Source organism: Geotrypetes seraphini, chromosome 16 (assembly GCF_902459505.1).
Source record: "Geotrypetes seraphini chromosome 16, aGeoSer1.1, whole genome shotgun sequence".
NCBI lineage: Eukaryota > Metazoa > Chordata > Amphibia > Gymnophiona > Dermophiidae > Geotrypetes > Geotrypetes seraphini.
The window spans coordinates 5568486-5580592 of NC_047099.1; positions in this window are offsets into that span (position 1 = coordinate 5568486).

Sequence of the window (12107 nt, forward strand, 5' to 3'; positions counted from 1 at the left end):
AACGTTGTGGGATTTGAAAGTACTTAAACACTGATCAGGACTAAGTAGAAATCCTATAAACATGGGCTGAAAATCAATGGAGTGTGGTTAGCTGCTGAGCGTGAGAGAGAGGGAAGAGGCAGCGGGATTGCTAGTGACGGATAGGATCGGAGAATTAATAGGGTGGCGGGAAGTGAAAGAGGAAGAGAAGGATAAGACAGCAGGATTGTTCAAGAGGCGCATGAGAGGAGGAGGCAGCAGGGTGGCTGCTTACAAGATGCATGTGCTGGGTAGGAGGATAAATTGTATTTTAGATTCATTTCTCTGGTAGGTTATACATTCAGGTACACAAGCAGTTTCACTGTTCAAATTGGCTTATATGTAGTCCCAGAGGCAGGGGAGGGTGACCTGACCTGGCCAAGATTAAGAACATAAGAATAGCCTTACTGGGTCAAATCCAATGGTCCATCTATCCCAGTAGCCCATCCTCATGGTGGCCAATCCAGGTCACTAGGTACCTGGCCAAAACCCAAAGAGTAGCAACATTCCAGAATCCCAAAGTGTAACAAAAGATTCTAGAACCCCAAAGAGTATCATGATTCCATGCAGAATCTCAAAGAACAGCAAGATTCCAGATCCCCAAAGAGTAGCAAGATTCCATGCTACTGATCTCAGGGCAAGCAGTGGTTTCCCCCAGTCTCAATAACAGTCTATGGACTTTTCCTCCAGGAACCCTGGCTTGTCTGCTTTGCAACTCCATCCTCTTACCACCAAGAATGCACAAATAGGCATATGGCTATAGACCGCTTCAACTTGTTTTTTCTATGTAGAGACAATAGAATGGACAGAAAAAAGTGAGGAAAGACGGAGAGATGCAGAGGGTGACGTGATGAAGAGATGGAAAGAGACAACAAAGTGTCACCTACATAAAATAAAAGTGAAGGACTGAAAGCCAATGAAACAGAGGTTTAAAATTTTTATTTTTTTTAAAATAAAATATATATAGCGATATCTTATTATTAGCCTGACATATTCATTGTTTAACCCTTAGGATTCCATCCTGTTGTCAGGAAGGGGTGTTTTTAGCTTATTCTTTTATTTTTTTAAATTGTTTTATTGATTGTAAGAACATAAAAGTTGCTATACTGGGATAGACCAGAAGGTCCACCAAACCCAATATCCTGTTTCCAACAGTGACCAACCCAGATCCCAAGTACCTAGCTAGATCCCAAGTAGTAAAACAAATTTGATGCTGCTTATTTTAGGAATAAGCAGTGGAGTTCCCCAGGCCATCTCAATAATGGCCTATGGACTTTCATTTTAGGGAATTATCCAAACCTTTTTTAAACCCTGCTAAGCTACTGATTTTACCATATTCTCTGGCAATGAATTCCAGAGTTTAATTGCACATTGTGTAAAGAAATATTTTCTCCGGTCTGTTTTAAATCTACTACTTAGTAGCTTCATTGCATGTCCCCTAGTCCTGGTATTTTTGGAAAGAGTGAACAAGCGACTCACATCTCCTCTTTCCACTTCACTCAGTATTTTATAGACCTCCTATCATATCACCCCTGAGCCATCTCTTCTCCAGGCTGAAGAGCCCTAGCTGCTTTAGCCTCTCCTCCTAGGGAAGTCGTCTCATCCCTTTATTGGTACATATACATGTGTGTGAAAGACATAAAATCAGATGAAGAGATGGAGGATAGAGAAGAGTGGCATGACGCCTGAGCAAGATGGTCACCGAGAGAGGTTCAACGGGCATTTTTCTGATGCTGGTGACTACTGCGTATTTCTTGCCAGTGCTGTTCCCATGCCAGCTCAGACACTTTTATATCCTTGGTTTTTATAGTTGTTGATTTGTTTGCTTCATATGTTTTCACTGCTTTTAAACAAATAAATTTAACCCTCCTCCCCAAAAAAAAAAAAATATGTAGGGCATCAGGAGATCCACAGGCCTCTTCCCAGCCACCTGGGCAATCATTTTCTGAGAATTTTAGGAGTGAATTAGTCCTCTAATTAAATAGGAAGCTTTTTTTTTACTGTTTTCTCTAAACTAGGACAGCATCATAGGAGATAAGTCTCATGATTACAAGGCACGGGGCTTCGTGTAGCTGGCATCTTTCACCGCTGCACACAGACAGGTACAGTGTGGATCTAAAGGTCGTCTGATAAGTTGGTAACGACGAGATTAGTGTCAGTCAGAGAGTGTCAGAAGCAGCCTTGGAAGGTGGGCTCTGAATAAATCTGGAACAGCGGTGGTCTTGCAGAGATTGGAAGCTGGGTTTAATCGTGGCTCCCGGTTAGGTCGGTTCTAACTCTCGTCTCCCTGATAACGCTTTCTTTCCTTTGTGTCCTAAGAGCAGATAGTGTAGCTGGTTTTAAGAGAGGTTTGGACAAGTTCCTGGAGGAAAAGTCCATAGTCTGTTATTGAGAAAGACATGGGGGAAGCCACTGTTTGCCCTGGATGGGTAGCATGGAATATTGGTACTCCTTGGGTTTTGGCCAGGTACTAGTGACCTGGATTGGCCACTGTGAGGACGGGCTACTGGGCTTGATGCACCATTGGTCTGACCCAGTAAGGCTAGTCTTATGTTCTTATTTCAAAGCAAATGTGCCTCTTTGAGTTTCTAGTGATGCTTTGATTGGTACTGAGGCAGGTAGAGGGCCATTTTGCCCACAAGATGCACCTTTTCAAACTGGTCACCCCTGTGGAAAGAAGACGGCATCGAAAGTTTGGGAATGGCTCCTTGCATAAGAAAATGTCTTTAGCAAAGCTTCAGGGCCTTCCAAGCAGCCTAGGACTTTAACCTGCAAAAGTATACTTCAGGACATGTTTGCTTGCCTGTGGCTGCATCTTGCACACACACACACCACAGGTCCTTCCCAATGCCCGAGTTTCTCACTTGCTTTTTTACATCTCAGTGTCTTCCTACCTGCCCGGGATCTCACCTGGACAGATACACTCTCCTTGCCTGGGACATCTTCCCTGCCCGGGGTCTCCCGAGGACATTCCTCCTTGCCTGGGATACTCACCAGCATAGATGCACCTCAAGGACATTATCCCTGCATAGGGTGATCACTTAAAACTAGCTATTAATCCCAAAACGTTCTGCTACCCAGTGGGAAGTCTTCATATCCCTTGTTCTTTCTGCTTGTGTGCGTCTGTATGCAGGGCCATGAAAAATGGAGAAGAATCATTTAATTCATTTCCTCCCAGCACTATGGAGTATGGGGTCAGATGATTATGCTTATGGAAGTGGTGGTGGTGGTTGGGGGGGGGGTGGAGGTTAGACAGGACGAGGACACTCGTTAAGCTGGCGGAAGGAGGAGATGTGCTCGCACAGTTTCTGAATATTCATTCGGTTATTGCTTGTTTGACGTGATGAACAGTTCCCCCCCCCCCCAATACACATACTGCCCGGCACTGCCAAACCTCATTACCACAGTAATGAAGGCACCCCGCCGTGGAATTAACCTCCTCGTTGCTTGTCAGGGCTAGTGGAGATCTGCTGCAGTAGTAATTCTACTTAAAGACAGTGGGGGAATCTGGTGGTATCACAGAAGGGGGAGGGAGAGTGAACTGACAAGACCCCCCCCCATCTTTTCACGGACTAGCTGTCTCCTTGCTCGGCAATCACTATCTCTATTGACTGTCCCTATTTCCCCCTTCCTGCATGGATCATTCTTCCATGTTCCCTAAGTCCTGGACTCCCCTTCTCACATCCTTTCTCCTGGGGGAGAAAGGGATAATTTGTATTTATACAAGCGAAGCTCAGCCCCCACCCCCACCCCAGGGAGCTGCTGGGAGTGTTAATATCAGACCTAGAGTGAAAACTCATTAACTCTAATTATAACGGTGGTGTTGGGTGGGGGGAAATGGATAGAGGGGTGAGGAGAAGATGAGGGATGAGAAGAACCAAAGGAAGAGGCAGAGTAGATAAGGAGGGAGCAGACAGAGCGAGGGGAAAGGAATGAGAGATGCTGACATGAATTTTGCAGGACGGTAGGAAGGGGGATGGGGGTGTTCAGCTGTATAATTCCATCAGCCACTTTGATTCCCCCCCATCCTCCTCCTTCCTTCCCTCCTTAAGCCATCACAGAATGCCAAAGACAACATCCCGCCTCCCACTCCCTCCCAGCCCCCGCAGTGCACATTATTGCAAACAATATAACACAATATACAGGCTGCCACAAAGCAAGCCGGCAAAAAGTAAACTGATACAGTCCAGGGAATCGTTGTCTTCCTCCAGAATCCTTGCTCTTACAGGAGCACCCGGTCCTTTGGGCTGAGGCCTCCACCGAAATCGAAACATACAGTGACCCACAGAGTAGACTAGGGTGTCAGATAAAGGACCTCATAGTTCATCTCTTCTGCCCAATTTACAATGACATAGATCCTACTGAATCTCTAGCTTTGTTTCCACTACTAGGAACCCTCTTGTTCTTCTCCCACTTTTCCTTGCATCCTGTTACCGTTTTTGTCTCTGCCACTCTCCCCATTCCATGACTCGGCTGCTCCTTGCTTGAAATGAGACTTTCTGTTGCTTCTGAGTCTACCCCTTTGGATCCTCATATTGTGTAACGCTTTCCTTCTCCCAAAAGAGATTCATTTCTTGGGCACAGTGGTTAAAGCTACAGACTCAGCACCCTGAGGTTGTGGGTTCAAACCCATGCTGCTCCTTAGATAGATTGTGAGCCTCCAGGACAGACAGGGAAAATTGCTTGAGTACCTGAATAAATTCATGTAAACCATTCTGAGCACCCTTGGGAGAATGGTATAGAAAATTGAATGAATAAATAAATAAATAATGTGTCTCCTCTAGCATATACTGTACATGTTTAGATCCTCAAGTCTTTTGATGAGACCTTTTATTTTGGTGGACTTCCTTCATCCATGTCCCTCAAGACTGGTTTGACTTCCAGAACTAGATACAATTCTCCAGATCAAGGTCTAATTAACACATCAACTTTTTTTTTCTGCTTGTTATGTCTCTCCAGTTCCATCCTAACATCTCTCTAGCTTTGGCTATCACCTTATCAACCTGTTCAGCTACCCAGATATTACTGGACATTATCATCACCAAGTCTCTCTTGGGGTATCATCTTCAAATAGGTTAGTTTCACATATTAAACCAAAACTAGAAGAATTGTATGTGCCTTCCAAAACTTGGTGTACTTGACATGTCTTATACAAAAAGAATAACTCAAATCAAAAAATGTTTTTCTGGACCATCAGATGGCGTATAGCAAACAACCGAATGCTGATCTCAACATCTCCATTCTTCATTGGCCCAGTTTTTAAATCTACAAATTGATATGTAGCAAGGTCATGCATTTGGGCTGCAAAAACCTGAGAGAATGGTACAGTTTAGGGCAGGGGTGTCAAACTCTGGCCCACAGTGTAATTATTTTTGGCCCATGAGAAAAAAACAAATGTCTACTAGAACTGGCCCGCCGGTAGACAGTTTTTTGACCCAATCGGCTCACGTCCCCATCAGGCACGTCATCATGTTTGACGTTTTTACAAGTCCTGCGGCGTCCTCTGGCTCTCTTCACAGCCTCACACTGCATCGCAGTAGCACTGGACTCTTCTGCAATTGCTTTTTTGGCAAGTATTGATTTTTTCATCATTTTATCTTCTTTTTAATCCCTTGTTGTATATAGTCTTTTGATCATGTTCTAATTGTGGTACTCATTCTTTTCTAGTGCTAGTGTTTTTCCGTATTTCTATTCATTTTCTCTGCTTCATGTAATGGTTTTTATTATGACTATATTTTTACGCTTTTTCAAACATATGTTGCTAATTCACATGGTATTTTATTTCATTCCTTTTTGGTTTTAATCCCTTTGTAGTTTTTCCATTTTAAGTTTGGCTCAGCTATTTTACATAAATCATGGGCAGTTGTATCATGTGTCATTGTTTTTTTAAACATATTGTCTACAGTTTCCTATTGGAGTTGTACACATTTTTTCAATAAATATCAAGGTTGGCCCGTGACTTTGTCCAAGTTTTTAGGCTGTTATAGGGGAAAACACCCTCCAGGGATTCAAGACAAAGTTAGACAGGTTCCTGCTGAACTAGAACGTACGCAGGTGAGGCTGGACTCATTTAGAGCACTGGTCTTTGACCTAAGGATCGCCGCATGAGCGGACTGCTGGACACGATGGACCCACTGGTCTGACCCAGCAGCGGCAATTCTTATGTTCTTAGAACTCTGAAGAAAATTACTTATCCAAAAATCTAGAGAATAGATAAGTCTTCAAATGCCTTCTGAACTCGAGCTTTGACATAGATAATAAGAATAGTTGCTTAGAATCTTTATCCCAGAGACAATGAGTTTGTGAAAAGTGAATATTTATATATACTTCCCTGATGCAGCTGGGGCGAAATATAGCACTAGCCCCCTCTTTTACTAAGGTGCACTAGTCGATTTAGCGCATGCTAAATATTAGAGGGTTTTTTCCATTCCACCACGTTTCTGCTTTATTGAGGTAAGCAACTATCGAGTATTGCCTGGACTACGATATAATTTGATAAGGAATATACTTTTGAAATTATTATTAATTCACATATTTAAAAATTGGGCCAATGAAGGTGTTGAGATATGCATTTCGTTGTTCACTATACACCTTCTAATGGTCTACAAAAACATCTTTTGTTTATATGAGCTATTTTTTTTGTATATAGTGATTAATAACTCATTAGGCTTCAGCTACTTTTTGATCCCATTTTTGAGCTCCACATAAAACAATCATAGGCCAAAGGCCTCTTTTAAACATGAATTCTTAAATGAGTAGTGCAAAAATCATCATCAGAAACACTTAACTGTAGACTTGTGTCAATTATTATTCCCATAACCTCACTGACCCAAGAGACAGAACAATTCATCTAATCTGTCCTTACCAGGGTAGAACAATGGACTACACAATCTAAACTAAAACTGAATTCGGAGAAAGCTAAGATTTTTTTGGCAAGTCCTAATAACAATAACAACCCTCCCTGAGATTAAATGGATCATATTACCCAATTAATTCCGCAATCAAGATCCTTGGTGTCATCCTGTACCGAATCCTGACTTTTGAAGATCACACTAACGCTCAGGTTAAAAAATGTTTTTTTCACTTTATGGAAACTTCGTACCATCAAACATTATTTCGATTTTTTTTCCTTTCGACTGCTGGTTCAATCTTTGAACTTAAGTACCTTAGACTATGCAATATTATATACTTGGGATCTTTTAAGAAAACCATCGAATGACTGAGTCCATCAAGAAATCGGATAATGTAAGCTTGTATTACAAAAATCTACACTTGCTACCAGTAGACGTAAGGGTCATTTTTAAGTTTGCTTGACTTTGCTTCAAAACCATATCAGGTTCATCCCCAATGTATCTGTCTCATCACTTTGAATTTCCAGGCACAACTTGTACACGTAGTGCCTACTTGTTCGTTTTTCCATCCTTGAAGGGCTGTATCTACAAGAGATTCGTTAATAGAACATTATCATTCCAAGCAGGCAAATGGAATAAATGTATAACCAACTTTATTTCAAACACACTCTCTTATCAAACTTTTAGGAAGTCAATCAAAACTTATCTCTTTGATAAATTCATCTGACCCCACTTCTGCCTTGATGTATTTCTAAACCACTTCCAGACAAATTTGATTAACCTTAATATGCTAATGTAATTTTGAAAGTTTTTTGTAATATCGCTGTCTGTATATAGTCTCTTCCTCTGTAAACCGCTCTGAACTGTTTGTGGTACTGCGGTATATAAAAATAAAATTATTATTACTGCTGTCTAGATCCAAAGGTGGCCCGTTTGCTTCAGAGAGCAAGAAATTATGACTTTACACATGCGTATTGGCTACCAATTTCTGCAGTTGTAATTTCTTGGTCCCTGAAGCAGACTGGCAAAACGCTGGCTGCCGTTGGACCTAGATAGCAGTTTGGTGCTCGGCAGTCTTCAGTTAAGCATTCCTGATTACAGTGTATGATCGTGGCATTCAAGACAAAGTTGGACAAGTTCCTGCTAAACTAGAACATACGCAGGTGAGGCTGGACTCATTTAGAGCACTGGTCTTTGACCAGCGGACTGCTGGGCACGATGGACCACTGGTCTGACCCAGCAGCGGCAATTCTTATCTACAAATCTTATCTACAAATAGTCAATGGGATGTTATCATTACTGTACTGTCTCTAGCATGAAAGCTAAATCCAGAGCCCAAGGGTTAAAAAGTGTAATTTGTGGATTTAATACTAAACAAAATAAGAAAATCCACTGCTTGTTTCTGGAATAAGCAGCATAAAATTTGTTTTGCTCTTTTGGGATCTTGCCAGGTGGGTTGGCCATCATTGGAAACAGGGTACTTGAACTGATGGACCTTCAATCTGTCTGTCCATGTATGGCAATTCTTGTGTTCTTATGTGAGCCAAGTATAAGACAATCAAGCCATTGTGACATCATGAATGAGTTTTGCTCTTAGGCATTTGTGGATTGAAGCATTATGACATCATAATCTCAGCTCTGGAATGTTGCTCCTTTTTGTGTTTCTGCCAGGTACTTGGGACCTGGGTTGGCCACTATTGGAAAAAGGATACTGGGCTTGATGGGCCTTCGGTCTGTCCCAGTACAGCAGCTCTTATGTGAGCCAAGTCTAGGACAATCAAGCCAGTGTGACATCACTGATGAGGTTGGCTCTTATTGGTGGATTGATGTATTATGACATCAGAATCTCAGCTCTTGAATGTTGCTACTCTTTGGGTTTCTGCCAGGTACTTGGGACCTGGGCTGGCCATTGTTGGAAACAGGATACTAGGCTGTCTAAGTATGGCAGCTCTTATGTTCTTAAGAGTGGTTGGTGCAATCAGCATGGCTCCTTTCTTCTGTGGCACTTGAGGTCACAGACAAAAAGCCATTGGCATAGCTGAGGATTTAGTACATAGAGATAATATGACCCCCTCACCCCTCAGCAGTGTTCCCCTCTAAACTGCACTAGAGTTCTCCACCCATATGCATATCATGTTTTCAATCATGAGGGGCAGTCAAGACCCCTGGGGTCTTGTCTGCTCCTTACTGTTGAAATTTCAATTTTACTTCACCATCCCAGCTGACAGCAATGCAGAATTCTGACACGGCCTAGAGGAGATAATAATAATAATAATAACTTTATTTTTCTATACCGTCAACTCCCGGAAGAGTTCTATGCGGTTTACAGATAAGAAGAACTGGACAATCTGTGATAAAAATACAATGAGCATAAGACAGATATAATTGCATAGTTCTTAGACAGATAAAAATTTATTGAACAAATAGGTTTTTACTAGTTTCCTGAAAGAACAGTATGATTTAGTTCGATGAATCAAATTACCTAACAAAGACTGAGCTTTACCCACTTGAAAGGCCCAGGTTCTATCAAAAAATTTCTTATAACGGCAATTTTTTGGATTCAGAAATATAAATAAGCTAGTACAACGAGTAAACTTAACCGGTCTATACAATTCAAAATGAGAGATAAGGTAATGTGGAGATAATCCAGACAACAGTTTATAACAAATGCAGGCAAATTTAAATAATATTCTAGTTTCAACAGGTAGCCAGTGCAGTTGCTGGTAATAAGGGCTGACGTGTTCTTGTTTTTTCAACCCAAAGATTAAGCGAACTGCTATACTTTGAATTAGTCTTAATCTTCCAAGTATTGTTTTATAGGATCCCAGATAGATTATATTATAATAGTCAAGAATGGACAGGATTAGCGCTTGCACTAGTAATCTGAATGGAATTGGGTCAAAATAGTTTTTGATGGTTCGCAATTTCCATAATGCAAAACAACATTTCTTTACAAGTATATCAGTATGTTCCACTAAGGTTAGATGACGATCTAATGTAATCCCCAGAAGTTTTAGAGAAGAGACTATAGGGTATTCAAGGTCTCTTAGATTAAGGGCTCCTTTTATCAAGGTGCGGTAGGCGGTTAACGCGCGGAAAACTGCCACGCTAGTCGCTAACACCTCCATTGACGAGGCATTAGTTTTATGGCTTGCTGCGGGGGTAAGCGTGTGATGAAATGTCCGACGCGCTAATCCCCGTAGCGCACCTTGATATAAGGAGCCCTAAGAATCTTATCAGTAATTTTATCATTTATCTAGTTTTTTCAATGTTTAATTTCAATTTGAAATTAATGGACCAGTGATCTGATTTTTTTTTTTTTAGCTCTGTAGTAATGGAAGTAACTGGTATCAAAATAGTGATATCATCACATTTAGACTTTGTAGTAAATCTGCCAAAGAAGCGACATAAATGTTAAATAAAGTAGGTGATAATGGTCTCCCTCACTACAGAGTCACACGTTCAGAGAATCAGTGACAAAACTTGGGGTTTTGTCCAGGGAGATTAAGTGATTTCCCCAGAGTCATAGAGAGAGAATTTGTGACAGAGCCGGGGATTAGAAGTGAGGCACAGGGAGATAAAGTGATCTCTCTTCCCCAGTGTCACTCACAGAGAGCTGGTAACAGAACCGTGGATCGGAACTGCGGCAGAGGGAGATATAGGGGTCCTTGTACTAAGGCGCGCTAGTGCGTCTTAGTGTGCAAATGCATCCATTTTATCCTATGGATATGTTAGCATGCGATAGCATTTAGCGTACGCTAATTTTTAGCGTGCGCTAAGATGCACTAGCGCGCCTTAGTGCAAGGAGCCCATAGTGTCTCGTTCAGCATCACATACAGAGAAATGCAGAACTAGGAATTAGAAACTTACCTAACTGTGCACAGAAGTGGCTGATCCTTTCCAGGGCTTCAGATATCTCCTCTGCCATGGCCACAACCTTCTCCACCTCCCCAACAGCAAAACCAAAATCAGCCTCATCGAGGTCCACATGAAGCCCCCCAGCATCTCCTCCAGGGCACCTATGATCTCTTTGTCCCGCATTAGTTCCTGGTATATCTACTACCTTCATGCAGAGAGAAGGGGAGTTTAAGCTCTCGGGATCCTTGACGGTCATGGAGCCAATGGTTGCGCAGGTCCACAGTTTCATAGTAAGTGTAGGAGAAAAGAGTCGGCCCTTTGGCTCGGTTCCCAGGGCCTGCAGCATACTCTCTATGTCGGACTCGTAGGTGAACTTCCGCTCCACATTGAAGATGGCAGAGCTTGTTACTATCACTGAAGATGCAAAGGCAGCAGAAAAAAACACCATGGTGAGAAAGAACAGGAGAATAGCAGCCATTCCTCTGCCTCCCACCTGTATCTCATTCCTCGGTATCTCACTGTCATCTTGTTTATTTATCTCTCCCTTTTTTGTTTTGGTTACTACTCAGTGGCATAGTGAGGATGAGAGGTGCCTGGGGCGGTGGTGCTCCTCCCCTGCCCTCATCTCCACCCCCCACTGCTTCCCTGATCCCACCTGCTGCGCGCCCTCCTTCCCTGTACCTCTAGTTGAAGTAGTTGCTCACGGCAGTCAACAACGTGCTCCTCGTGACCCCATCAGCTCTACCTCTGTCACTTCCTATATGCGGAACCCGGAAGTAATGTCAGTGGGAGAGCCGACGGGGTCGCAAAGAGCATGTTGTTGACAGCCGCAAACAACAACCTCAACTACAGGTATGGGAGAAGGGAAGGGAGGGGCAGAGAGGAGGGGTGCCGGCGCCCCTACAAACATGGTGCAGGGGGTGGATCGCCCCCTCTTTCCCCCCTTACTATGCCACTATTACTACTAATAAATATTTATATAGTGTTGTAATGGGTATTTAGAGGGGGGGGGTTCGGGCTCCCTGTCGCTTTTTCTGCAGTAATGTGCTGAATGGAGCTCGCCCAGAACTAGGTTTATGACTTCAGAACTACCAGACTACCAGCTCGCCCAGAATTACCATACGACTAAAGAAAAAGGAGGACGGATTGAGACATCCGAGTTTTACTTCCATTGCTTTCAAAAAAAGTAAAGTCCAGATATCTCTATTCGTCCTCCTTCTTCTGGAGCCATATGGTAACCCTACCCAGAACCACTCAAGAACCCCTATGTTAAAGTTATTTAAGGGTGCAGCCAGAAGTGGAGTAAAGCTGGTGTGCTGTCCCTGTCAGCTTCTTGTTGTCCTTCTACAACTCTTGGCCCGGTGCCTTGTGTGGATATTG